General features: G+C 44.4%; 1 protein-coding gene across 3 annotated transcripts in view; it reads right to left on the reverse strand.

Moving 5' to 3' along the window:
* Positions 1-1009, reverse strand: part of LOC115180823 (epithelial discoidin domain-containing receptor 1) — a 64715-nt gene extending 63706 nt beyond the window's left edge. For all 3 annotated transcript variants that reach the window (XM_029742988.1, XM_029742994.1, XM_029743001.1), the window contains exon 1: positions 617-1009. The gene's annotated coding sequence lies outside the window, so the exon portion shown is untranslated. The remainder of the gene's footprint in view (positions 1-616) is intronic.
* Between the last annotated feature and the right edge of the window lie 11284 nt (positions 1010-12293).

The raw sequence follows: 12293 nt of genomic DNA on the forward strand, positions 1-12293 counted from the left end.
TAGAATGACGTGAAGAGCAGTTAAGACTATGTGGTCTAATAAGAAGCAGATGTTATGGGTTATCACTTCTGTTGTCCCTTAGAGAGATACAATGTACTGTAACTATGCTATACATTAGGATACTTTTTATACTGCAGGGATACAATGTAGCCTAATTACAATAGCCTTAACTAGCTACTTTGTATATCATTAATGAAGACGTGAATGATGCAATGTAATAACTATGTTGTTAGTTCGTTGACTCGTGGAAGAGAGAATTGATCAAATCACCAGGCCAGGCAAACAAGCAATGTGGTTGCAACGTTACACCTCACTATGCGCTTCCAGAGTGCGGTGGCCGGAGTCCAAACCAGCCTTCCCCGCCATACACCGAGACTGTTTGACGCCAATCGACACAGCGAGGCAGGCAGACAGACAGACTGACATAAACCCACAAACACCCATGCACAGACAAACGGACATAAATACCTCATGTAACCGTCTAAGATAGCCTACCCACAGCAGCTCCTTAACTGGCATGAGTAAAGCGATGTAGCATTTTGCGTTTATTGACAGTGCGTACTGATATGTAAACGCTTTGTCAATGCATAAACGTGATGTCGTTTTTACCACTTACCTAAAAGTCACGGAGAAATGTGACACCAATCGCAACTTCTAAATGTTTTGAATATCCAGTGCGCAATGTGTCGGACTGTGACTGTCCACCAAAATATTCCGCCACGGGAATAATCAAACGCTGCCTGCAGTTGTTGCGCGGCGCGTTCGACCTTTCTTAAACTCTGAAAACAACAAAGCACTCCAAAATAGGCAACACGTTACGTCCAAAAACTTAGATGAAAATGTCACGCTGTCTAGCTCACATTTGTCAAGATTAAAGTGAGAACGGGACGAGAAAACCGTTCATATCTCCGTTCCGTTTGTTCGTCGCTCTCTATTCGTCTACTTCACCGCGGAAACCTAGCATCAGCTGCGCACACGAGAGCCCTGCTCAAACCTCAACTCACCCAGAGGCAAGCGAACGCCACCAGGTGCTCATTTACATAACTGCACTGGCTGTGTCCAATCACAACAGCCAGCCAGGTGCTTGTTGAATATTCTACCAGCAAACAGCCAATCAGTAGTCGCCCTGGGTGGGACCCATGGCCCGACAACAGCACTGTAAATATGAGTAAGCCCCTGGGTATAAAGTGATTTTTATGTGTTACAGGAATTGAGAGCTTTGGGGAATATTAAATAATATACAGAGGAAGAAAACAGAGGTATTTTACCTTTTTAATTACTTGCTTGTACGCCTAACAAAATCGACCTTTCTGTCTGGGTAACTGTATCCTGGTTTTCAGCATCAACATCCTTACTTTATGTGAGATATCAAAAACAACACTTAGGGTGTCTCCCAAATGACACCCAATTCCCTATATGGGCCCTGGTCAAAAGTAGTGCACTATAGTGAAATGGGTGCCATTTGGGATCCACACCTTCATCTGTTATCACTTCTTTCATCCACTCATCATAGCTGTTGCCAGTAGCCTACATCTATCTAGGGTTTTTTCTTTGGATTTATCCCAAAGTAAACATTATTACAGAGTTTGCCACTTTAACTGTATACTATTACACCCCTGGGCTATAATTAGTGTGATTGAAGGTTTTGCACTAAAGCACAGTACTTTGCATCATAAGAGTTGTGAAAATGGGTCTTGGAGAGGAGACCAAAGCGCACACAGAAAATACTCAACCTAAGAAGTGAGATAAAAGTGTTGTTCAGTATAAACGTGAAAGAGTAGAGTTTGTAAGGTGAATGAAACAAGCAAACACAAACAGTAACACACAACACAAACTCTAATGAAAACAATTGGCTATTTTAAAATCAAGACAATGAGTGTCAGACAGTGTAGTAGCCTAGGAGTTGGGTATGCTGAAGGAAAATGAGTAGAAGGAAAATGAGTAGAAGGCAAGAAGAGCGAGATAGAGAGGAAGAGTATTAGGCAGCTATGTGTCAGTACTTGCCCGTCTCTCGCAGTGTGGTGCCACGAGGAGAAAAGCGATCTTTATCTGGCACTCTATCAGCAGCGTGGGACAATAAAGGTCATTAGCAAACACTGCCTGATCCAGACCCACTTTGGATAAACAGGGGCACTGAACCACTGATAGACTGTTTGTGTGTGTGTGTGTGTGTGTGTGTGTGTGTGTGTGTGTGTGTGTGCGTGTGTGTGTGTGTGTGTGCGTGCGTGCGTGTGTGTGTGTGTGTGTGTGTACAGTATATTGGTCAGCATGTTACCTTATCTCAGTACGTCAACATGAAGGCATGGTGTGGTTTATGTCAGAGGACAAAGAGACATAAACGCTATATTCCAAACACCCATAAACCCAGATAATGTATGGACACAAATAGTTTTACACGCATGCCCTCATTTCCTTTAACTTTTCTCTCTCTCTCTCTCTCTCTCTCTCTCTCTCTCTCTCTCTCTCTCTCTCTCTCTCTCATTCAGTCTCCCCCCTTTTCTCTGTCTCCTTTCTCTCTCTTTTTCCATTTGAATAGCAGAGCTGCTGTTTCCTTTGGTCTGCTTGCCTTGCCCTGCATATCATTAACATTCTAGCACCAGCTTCCAATTCATGCTAATCCCAAGCCTGAGTCCAAAAACCTACTCTTTTGTTTGACTGGAAACCCTGGACCCAAATCCAAGTCTCTCTTTAAACCTCTTAATGGTTACATTTTAACCTTCTCCTCCTCAAAGTCCAAGTGTTTCATATAAACCACTTGTAACTGCTGAACCTCTGGCAGTCTCTATGGGGGTGCCACAGGGCTAAATTCTCAGGCTGACTCTTTTCTCTGTATACATCAATGATGTCGCTCTTGCTGCTGGTGATTCTCTGATCCACCTATACGCAGACGACACCATTCTGTATACTTCTGGCCCTTCTTTGGACACTGTGTTAACTAACCTCCAGACGAGCTTCAATGCCATACAACTCTCCTTCCGTGGCCTCCAACTGCTCTTAAATGCATGCTCTTCAACCGATCGCTGCCCACACCTGCCCGCCCATCCAGCATTACAACTCTGGACGGTTCTGACTTAGAATATGTGGACAATTACAAATACCTAGGTGTCTGGTTAGACTGTAAATTCTCCTTCCAGACTCACATTAAGCATCTCCAATCCAAAATGAAATCTAGAATCGGCTTCCTTTTTCGCAACAAAGCATCTTTCACTCATGCTGCCAAACATACCCTCGTAAAACTGACTATCCTACTGATCCTTGACTTCGGCGATGTCATTTATAAAATAGCCTCCAACACTCTACTCAGCAAATTGGATGTAGTCTATCACAGTGCCATCCATTTTGTCACCAAAGCCCAAATACTACCCATCACTGCGACCTGTATGCTCTCGTTGGCTGGCCCTCGCTTCATATTCGTCACCAACCCACTGGCTTCAGGTCATCTATAAGTCTCTGCTAGGTAAAGTCCCGCCTTATCTCAGCTGCCTGGTCACCATAGCAGCACCCACCCGTAGCACGCGCTCCAGCAGGTATATTTCACTGGTCACCCCCAAAGCCTATTCCTACTTTGGCCCCCTTTCCTTCCCGTTCTCTGCTGCCAATGACTGGAACGAATTGCAAAAATCACTGAAGCTGGAGACTCATACCTCCCTCACTAACTTTAAGCATCAGTTGTCAGAGCAGCTCACTGCTCACTGCACCTGTACATAGCCCATCTGTAAATAGCCCATCCAACTACCTCATCCCCATATTGTTATTTATTAGAATTTTTTGCTCCTTTGCACCCCAGTATCTCTACTTGCACATTCATCTTCTGCACATCTATCACTCCAGTCTGTTGGTTAGGTCTAGGTTAGGTCTAGGTTAGGTACGCAGGTCTAGGTTAGGTACGCACCGGTTTTGTATTAGTTCATTAGTGGGGGGGGGGGGGGTATTTAGTCTTGCTATGTAGGTTTGTTTTTTGTGTGTGATTATTTTACATCAGGACGATTCGTCTGGGGAACAGGTGTTTACCTCTGCCTGTGGGTTTTGCAGAGTATATTGTGGGCTGCGTCCCTACATTGTGTGCGGGCTGGTATTTTGGGCTTTTGTATTGTCGCCCTGCCCTACCTAGTTTTTGGACAAGAGTGGATACCTATTAAACGTGTATTCACAGACTTGTGTCTCCTGCGCTTGACTTCACCCCTCCTGCTTCCTTGAGCCGCCTGACATTACCTCCCTAATCTTACCTCATTTGCACACACTGTATATAGATTTTTTCCTATTGTGTTATTGACTGTACATTTGTTTATTCCATGTAACTCTGTGTTGTTGTTTGTGTCATACTGCTTTGCTTTATCTTGGCCAGGTCGCAGTTGTAAATGATAACTTGTTCTCAACAGGCCTACCTGGTTAAATAAAGGTTAAATAAATACAAAATAAAAAAATGAATAGGGTTTTCCACCATGTTCTTTGAATCTATTTAGTCACTTCACTAACTTGATTTATACATGTTGTCTGGTTGCTAGGGTTGTTTCATAGACTTACTTACAGCTTTTGCTGCAACTGCCTGTGGCCTCAAAAGTGTTTTTGATGTTATTTTTTCCCCAAGACGAATGGCGAATGAGTAGGTCAATATAACAGTAACACTACAGTAAACTGTTAGGTAATGTTTAACTGATATTTTCCAAACGTATGAAGGTGATGAAAACCAAATGAATGTTTGACAGTCATCAGATTTTAAATACTATCCGTTCCTCAAGCGTATTCATACAAAAAGTTCCCCATGGGGATAATGAAGTAAAAAATATTCAAATATTATTCTCCCATTTCTATCAGAAGCTCTTTCTCATTCTTACTGAGAAATACTTCAGCTGCTATCCTTTGTGCAGGCCATTGCCTCTCCCTCTTGCTTTCACACTCTTTTCTGGGCTCTTCCCCTGACTGGCAAGGCTTTGTTGGTTGCCCCGGCAACCGCAAATACCCCTCCAAATGTTATGACCTTTATTACCATTATTCTTCTGGCCTTCTTTCCCTCTGTCTCTCTTCACTTCTTACCTCCTTTCTGACATTATTTCTCTCCATTTTACAAAATTCATTTTTTGTCCATTTGCTGTTGTTTAAAACCTACACATGCTGCCCCTTAACCAGCTATTTTGGTGTGGTGTCACTCTCCACCCCTCTTCTTCTCTCTCCTCACTTTCTCCCTCCTCTCTTGCTACTTTGAGTGAAACCTAGTGAATGAAGCATAAAAAGCAGGTCTGATCCTGTGAGGAATTCACTAAATGAGGGAGGGATGAAAGGAGGGGGGAAAGAGGGAGGGAAAGAGGGAGGGAAAGAGGGAGGGAGGGAGGGAGAGAGATAGAAAGAGAGCATGAAAGAAAGAAAGAAAGAAAGAAAGAAAGAAAGAAAGAAAGAAAGAAAGAGGGAGAGAGAGAGAAAGGGAGAAGAAAAGTTCAAGTTGTAGAATGGATGAGGAGTCAGGTAGAAGGAGAAAGGAAAAAAGGTAAGAAGTTTGAGTAGAGAAAGAAGTCATTATCAAGAGAGAACATAGAAAAAGGGTTTTAAAGGGGAGATTTTCTCTACTCTTCATTAATGCGCCTAACTCTTTGTTAGTTGAAAGATAGCCTTGAGATTTTAAAGAAGTTGATTATGAGAAATGAATCTGTCTATGTAATTTAACCTTTCATCCCAAGTTTCTTTAAGTATTCAGTCTAGTTCTTCTGTGTTGACAGTGATGAATCTCCTGTTATTCGACTCATTCCAAATTTATGCTATCAATTTATCGCCTCTGACCTCAGCTGAAAAATGTAAATAAAAAATTAAAGTGGCTCTCTCAAAGGAATTCAAGAGGCAAGACACACATCCTCTGTTCCATCCCCTGTTCTGATCAGTGGCGGTTCTAGACCATTTCAACTGGGGCCAGTTGTACTGTTAGAGGGGCCAGTTACATTAGACGTTATTGTTGTCATATCGTTTTGCATGTGGTACGATACTGTTGTGTTCCGCCTAAAGCCATCCCTCTAGACAATGTGTGGGTTAAATTAGTGTTCCGTGTTGCCACTATCTAATAATGGATGTAAAAAAAGTTATGTAAAAATTATTTCATACTCCACATTTAGGGGGGCCACAAGGGGGTCCAAAATTGTTGCCCCACCCCCCCCCCCCAGAACCGCTAGTGGTTCTGATATGACAGCTGTGGAGGGGTGCAGGATTCTGACAACACAGATCAGTTCCAGAATGCCGAGCATTCTACCCTCTAAAACATTCTAATCTATGTGTCTCTTTTTCTCATTGCCTCTCAGAATCCCTAGAATTTCTCAAAATCTCAATGGCTGTTGAAAGCACAGACTGTACAGTGACACTACCCCCCCTCCCTCTCCCCCTCTCTCTCTCCCTCTCTTTCATGGGCTTTCCACTCTGTTCTTCAATGTCACCTCTGAAATGGACGGAGAACACAGCACTTATTTCAATATGCAGGGTGTTTATTGACTGTGTGTGTGTGTGTGTATGTGGGTATGCATTATGCATGCACATGTGTCTGTTTAGTGTGAGTTGTCTATGTTTGTCACTATCAATATCCTAGGCCTCGGGGTGGTTTGTTTATAATTGGTCCCTGGAGAGGCTGTGGGAGTTGTGGAGGTGTCAGGGGTCATTGGGTCAATGTCTGCCCCAGGGGAAGGTTCCTGGGTGGGGGTCAGGGTGTGTGGCACAGCCCCTGAGGAGATCTCCTCTGGATGTTCAGTGTAAAAAACCTGCGGTGGTCAGCTCCTCTCACTCTCCTCAAAGTTCTTTCTGTGACCTGGCACATTCCCCTACCCAACTCCGTTTTACACCCAGTCAATCATTCAGTCAGTGTGTGTGTCAGTGTCTCGGTGTGTGTTGGGGGGAGGTTTGTTTTTACAAGCAAACAAATGAGAGCCAAGAGAGCCAGAAAACTGTGTGGCTTTAGAGGATAGAGTTAAATGGACATTTTGAGTCCTAGTGGTTATTGAGGTGATTGATAGCTCGTGTACTGTAATAAAATAGCATTTTAGCAGCATACTGTCTAACAGCGAGCAAATCAATGTTTCTGTCTCCGAAGAGCTGCGACAGCCATTATGTGAAATGCTCTGCTCAATAACGGATACATGGATTGATTAGTGTGTATTTAACAACTGTCTCAGTTATTTCATCTGTGTTTGTCGTCGTTGAAAGTGATCCCACTCGAAGGTTTGTGCTGTGGCCAGAGGGTTGTGTGGTGGGTTGCTACACTGTTGTGTGCTAGAAGGTGGACGTGATGTTGGTTGGTGGGATCATAGTGGTGGTGGGGTCAGAGGAGAAGGGGTGGGGGGGTTGGGGGTAGGCTTTGAGGCGGGTGTTCCAGATGACCCCTCACACAGTCAGGAGGTCTCTGGGGACCCTGCACTTGTTTGCTCTCTTCCTCCTGGAGGGCTGGGTGGGGGGTGGTGTTTGGGGGGAAGACTTCTTTTGGGTGTCGGGTTCCTTTACTCCTCTCAGAAATCCCCCACAATCCTTCATCCACCACACACACACCGACTAGTAGCACTCACACACACACCAACGCACACACACCGACTAGTAGTCCACACAAACACACACACACACGACACATACACACCCTGCAGCAGAGGGGGACTGCTGCAGTCGCTATGGCATTTGGGCGGCTCTCCCACAACTATTGCCCCCTGTTCAAACTGTCACTCCAACCCCTCCAGGGTTACGCTTAGTTTTTTCCCCCCTCTAATCTCTCCCTCCCTCCCTCCCTTCTCTCTCCACTCCTGTCTTGCTCAGCCTGTGAATGAAAATGTTCCCCCTTCCTTCTCCTCTCTCTAAAGTGTCTAACTATAGCGCTTAGGGACTTCCTCTTATAGCCCCCATTGGATGTGCCCTAATTCATTTTGTCTAGTCACGGAACCATTGTCTTGTCCAATTACACCTTGTTTCATTCACTCTGTCAGTCGAGGCATTACCATCCTACTACCACTCCTCTCTCCAACACTAACAGTAGCTCAGGGAAATCTCTCAACCACATACAGTGCCTTCAGAAATTATTCAGACCCCTTGACTTTTTCCACATTTTGTTACGTTACAGCCTTATTCTAAAATTGATAAAAATAAATAAAAAATCCACAGCAGTCTACACACAATACCTCATAATGGCAAAGCAAAAACAGTTTCTTAGAAATTTTTGCAAATGTATTAAAAATAAAAAACAGAAATACCTTATTTATATAAATATTCAGACCCTTTGCTATGAGTCTCGAAATTAAGCTCAGGTGCATCCTGTTTCCATTGATCATCCTTGAGGTGTTTCTACAACTTGATTGGAGTCCACCTGTGGTAAATTCAATTGATTGGACATGATTTGGAAAGGCACACACCTGTCTATATAAGGTCCTCCAGTTGACAGTGCATGTCAGAGCAAAAACCAAGCCATGAGGTCGAAGGAATTGTCCATAGAGCTTCAAGACAGGATAGCGTTGAGGCACAGATCTGGGGAAGGGTACCTCTACAGTATTGAAGGTCCCCAAGAACACAGTGGCCTCCATCATTCTTAAATGGAAGAAGTTTGGAACCACCAAGACTTCTCCTTCCAACAGGACAACAACCCTAAGCTCACAGTCAAGTCAACGCAGGATTGGCTTAGGGACAAGTCTCTGAATGTCCTTGAGTGGCCCAGCCAGAGCCCGGAATTGAACCCGATCGAACATCTCTGGAGAGACCTGAAAATAGCTGTGCAGCGACGCTCCCCATCCAAGCTGACAGAGCTTGAGAGGATCTGCAGAGAAGAATGGGAGAAACTCCCAAAATACAGGTGTGCCAAGCTTGTAGCGTCATACCCAAGAAGACTCCAGGCTGTAATCGCTACAAAGTACAAAGTATTGAATAAAGGGTCTGAATACTTATGTAAATGTGATATTTCAAATTAGCAACATTTAAAAAAAAAAAAAAAGTTTTTGCTTTGTCATTATGGGGTAGTGTGTGTAGTTTGAGGGAAAAAAACAATTTAATCAATTTTAGAATAAGGCTGTAACGTAACAAAATGTGGAAAAAGTCAAGGGTCTGAATACTTTATGAATGCACTGTAGTCTCTCAAACACAGACACCTACAGTCTTGTAGGTGTCTGTGTTTGAATGAACAAATAATCAAACTTTGATTATTTGAATCAGCTGTGTAGTGCTAGGGCAAAAACCTAAACATGCGCACTCTTGCCTGCGGGTTCTACTATCACCATGGTTACTGGAGTCATCCAATCCCCTATCGTCTGTCTCTGCTCCTCTCGTTTCTAAACTATCACTCTCCTTTTTAAAGTTACACACTGACTGTTGCTGGCTAGCTCTATAGTCTCTCCCAGTGAGAGGGAATGTTATGGCGGAGGGATTGGAGTGGTGGAGGTGGAGGGTAGACAGGGTGGGTGGGGGAGGTCCAAAGGGGTGCGAAGGAGTGCCATTGCAATGCAGTGAGAGGCGGCACTAAAAATACCTATTGACACATGGGTTCCAACTCACAAACAGGGGCACAGACAAACACACACGCCGCCTGCAGTCGATGACTGAAGGGGACCCATTCACTCAGAGACACATACAGTATACAGAACCTCAGACTGAAAACAAGAGGAATTACACACACAAATAACAGTAGGCTTCATGCAGCCAGACAGACATAACTATGTATGATTAGTTCAGCATCATCTACATCTCAGTCCATTTAATGACAATGAGTTTGTATTCCTAGAGTGATGCTCCTCACCCAAGCTAAAAGCAGTGCCAACAGTTTTCACACGCAAGCGCAGGTCCTTAAGGCAAACAGCTCAGCTGACATATTGTGAAAGAAATATGTAGGGAAAGTGTTATTTCTGTGAAACTTCATAAAACATGACAGTTGGGACATGTATGGACTAGTTTACCTAATGTTGTCATAATGATACTAGATCAGTCCGCCAACTGTTGATAGTCTGATGTACAGTAAAGTAGTCCCAGCAGACTAGTAAATAGTTGCTACTTATCAGGAATCAAGGTCGAATTGACAATGGTTTAATATTCCAACAGGGGCAGGCAATAGACAGGTCAAGGCAGGCAGAGGTCAGTAAACCAGAGGTGGGGCAAAGGTACAGATCCGCAGGCAGGCTCAGGGTGAGTCAGGCAGGCGGACTCAGAGTCAGGACAGGCAAGGGTCAAAACCAACAGGGCGGAAAAAAGAGAGACTGGGAAAAGCAGGAGCTGAGAACAAAAACGCTGGTTGACTTGACAAACAAGACGAACTGGCAATGAACAAACAGAAAACGCAGGTATAAATTCAAAAGGGATAATGGTGAAGATGGACGAGACATGGGTGGGGTGGAGACAGGTGAAACATGTCAGGGTGTGACAGTACTTCATCATGACTGTTGTTTTTTCCTCACAGAGGAACTGGGGCTGGGTGTGTTTGCCTGGTTATGAGACCCTCCAGGACAATGGGGACTGACTGTTACTGAGCAGCCAAGTTTGTGACACGATATGCTTTCTCTCTCACAGAGGCTGTAAGTCAATAGTAGAGCATAGTAACAGGCTTCATTGCCATGACCTCTCCTTCATGAAAGAACTGGACACTCCCTGTAGACCTCCACCATATTGCTTCCCCTTACTTTGTGGTTTCAGATTAGTAAAAGTGAAGAAGAGAAGATGAGTAGAGGACACCCATCTATAAGATTCAGCATTACATTATAGCACAGTCTAGTCTAAAGTGGCTTTCTTTCCTCGTCTCCTCCCCTTCATCTCAAGTTCTCTTAGTTATTTTCTGGGAGTGCTCTGTCCCTTAGCAAACCATATCCAGAGACCATAAGAAATGTGTTGCACCAGCCTGTTGGGTATGATCGATTGCTATTTTTACTCACAGATCGAGCTTTCGCAGAACATTTCAGGGGAAAAACAAACACAAGACAGGAATAACATCAACCAGAACAGCAGTGACGATGGGCCCAACCCAGTAGACCCAGTGGTAAGGTGGCTTCCTAGTCTTCTCTCATCTCCCCGGGTGCTCTGTTAGGGCCTAGTGTTTTGCCCTAGTTAAAACAAGCCTGAGACAGGGAGATCAGGACACCCAATCTGCTGGCTGAGGCTGCCCTGACCCCCACAATGACGCACCACTCGGAAGCAGGCTGGAGACAACCGCCTGGTATTAAATCATATAAGGGAGGTATGTGTGTGTGTGTGTGTGTGTGTGTGTGTGTGTGTGTGTGTGTGTGTGTGTGTGTGTGTGTGTGTGTGTGTGTGTGTGTGTGTGTGTGTGTGTGTGTGTGTGTGTCTGTGAGTAAATACAGCATTACAGTCTGAGAAATTACAGTATGTGTGTGTCTGTGAGAAAGTAGAGGGTGAGTGTGCGCCTCTGTGTGTGTACAACTGTATGCGTGTATGTGTGAGAGAGAAAGATACTCAATAGTCCATGACACACCTGCGTAAAGGTAAAACCAGTCATGTGTGTGATATCATGTAGCACATACTGCACATACATACTATTAACACCACCAATGAGAACCCTGTGCACAATAGGCCAGCAGAACCTGCCCAGTAACAACTCCAGACATCAATGGTGCTGCAAGGCTTGAAAGCCCTCTAGTGACCATACAGGTGTACATGCCAGCTGGGTATTTTGGTTCCACAGTTGGTGTTGTGGAAATCTTGTTCACAAGATGCTTCCTCCCAATGCTAGCCTGGGGAACAAGTAAGTGCTGTAGTAATGAGGTTATCTCTGGGTGTTGAGTTTGGGCTTATGGGGTCCTCTCTATTCTGTTTCCCCAGTAAGTAGCCATAATAAGGGCCCATTATAACACCTGTACTCTCAGCTTCCAACGTGTGTGTGTGTCCACTCAGGGGACAGTGTCTACCAGGCTTAACGGCGTTTCTGTGATTTGTTCATTTTCCGCCTCTCATACGAAACCTATTCATTACCATCTGGTCTCACACACATTAGGCATTTGGCTAGTTGAGGGGGCACACGGAGAGGGAGTTTGTGCCAGGGTAGGAAGTGTGCATGTGTGTGTCTATGTCTGTAATTGTTTGTGTGTGTGTGTCAGGATAGGAAGGGGAAGGGGGTTAAGGCACTGATTACATCATGAGAAAAGAGTTCCACAGTGAGCTTCCCTGAAAAGCTGAACTCTAACTTAAACCACATGGGCATTACTGGCGCGACCAACACATACTGCTGGCAGTATGTTCTTTTGACACACCAGAATTGAATTAACAGTTTTTATATTTATGGTGTCATGCACTAGTAAATCTCAAGGCTGCTTTCTATGTGACGGTATAATTGCTACCATACAGGTTGTAGTTCCCTG

This window comes from Salmo trutta, chromosome 3 (genome assembly GCF_901001165.1).
Source record: "Salmo trutta chromosome 3, fSalTru1.1, whole genome shotgun sequence".
NCBI classification, from domain to species: domain Eukaryota; kingdom Metazoa; phylum Chordata; class Actinopteri; order Salmoniformes; family Salmonidae; genus Salmo; species Salmo trutta.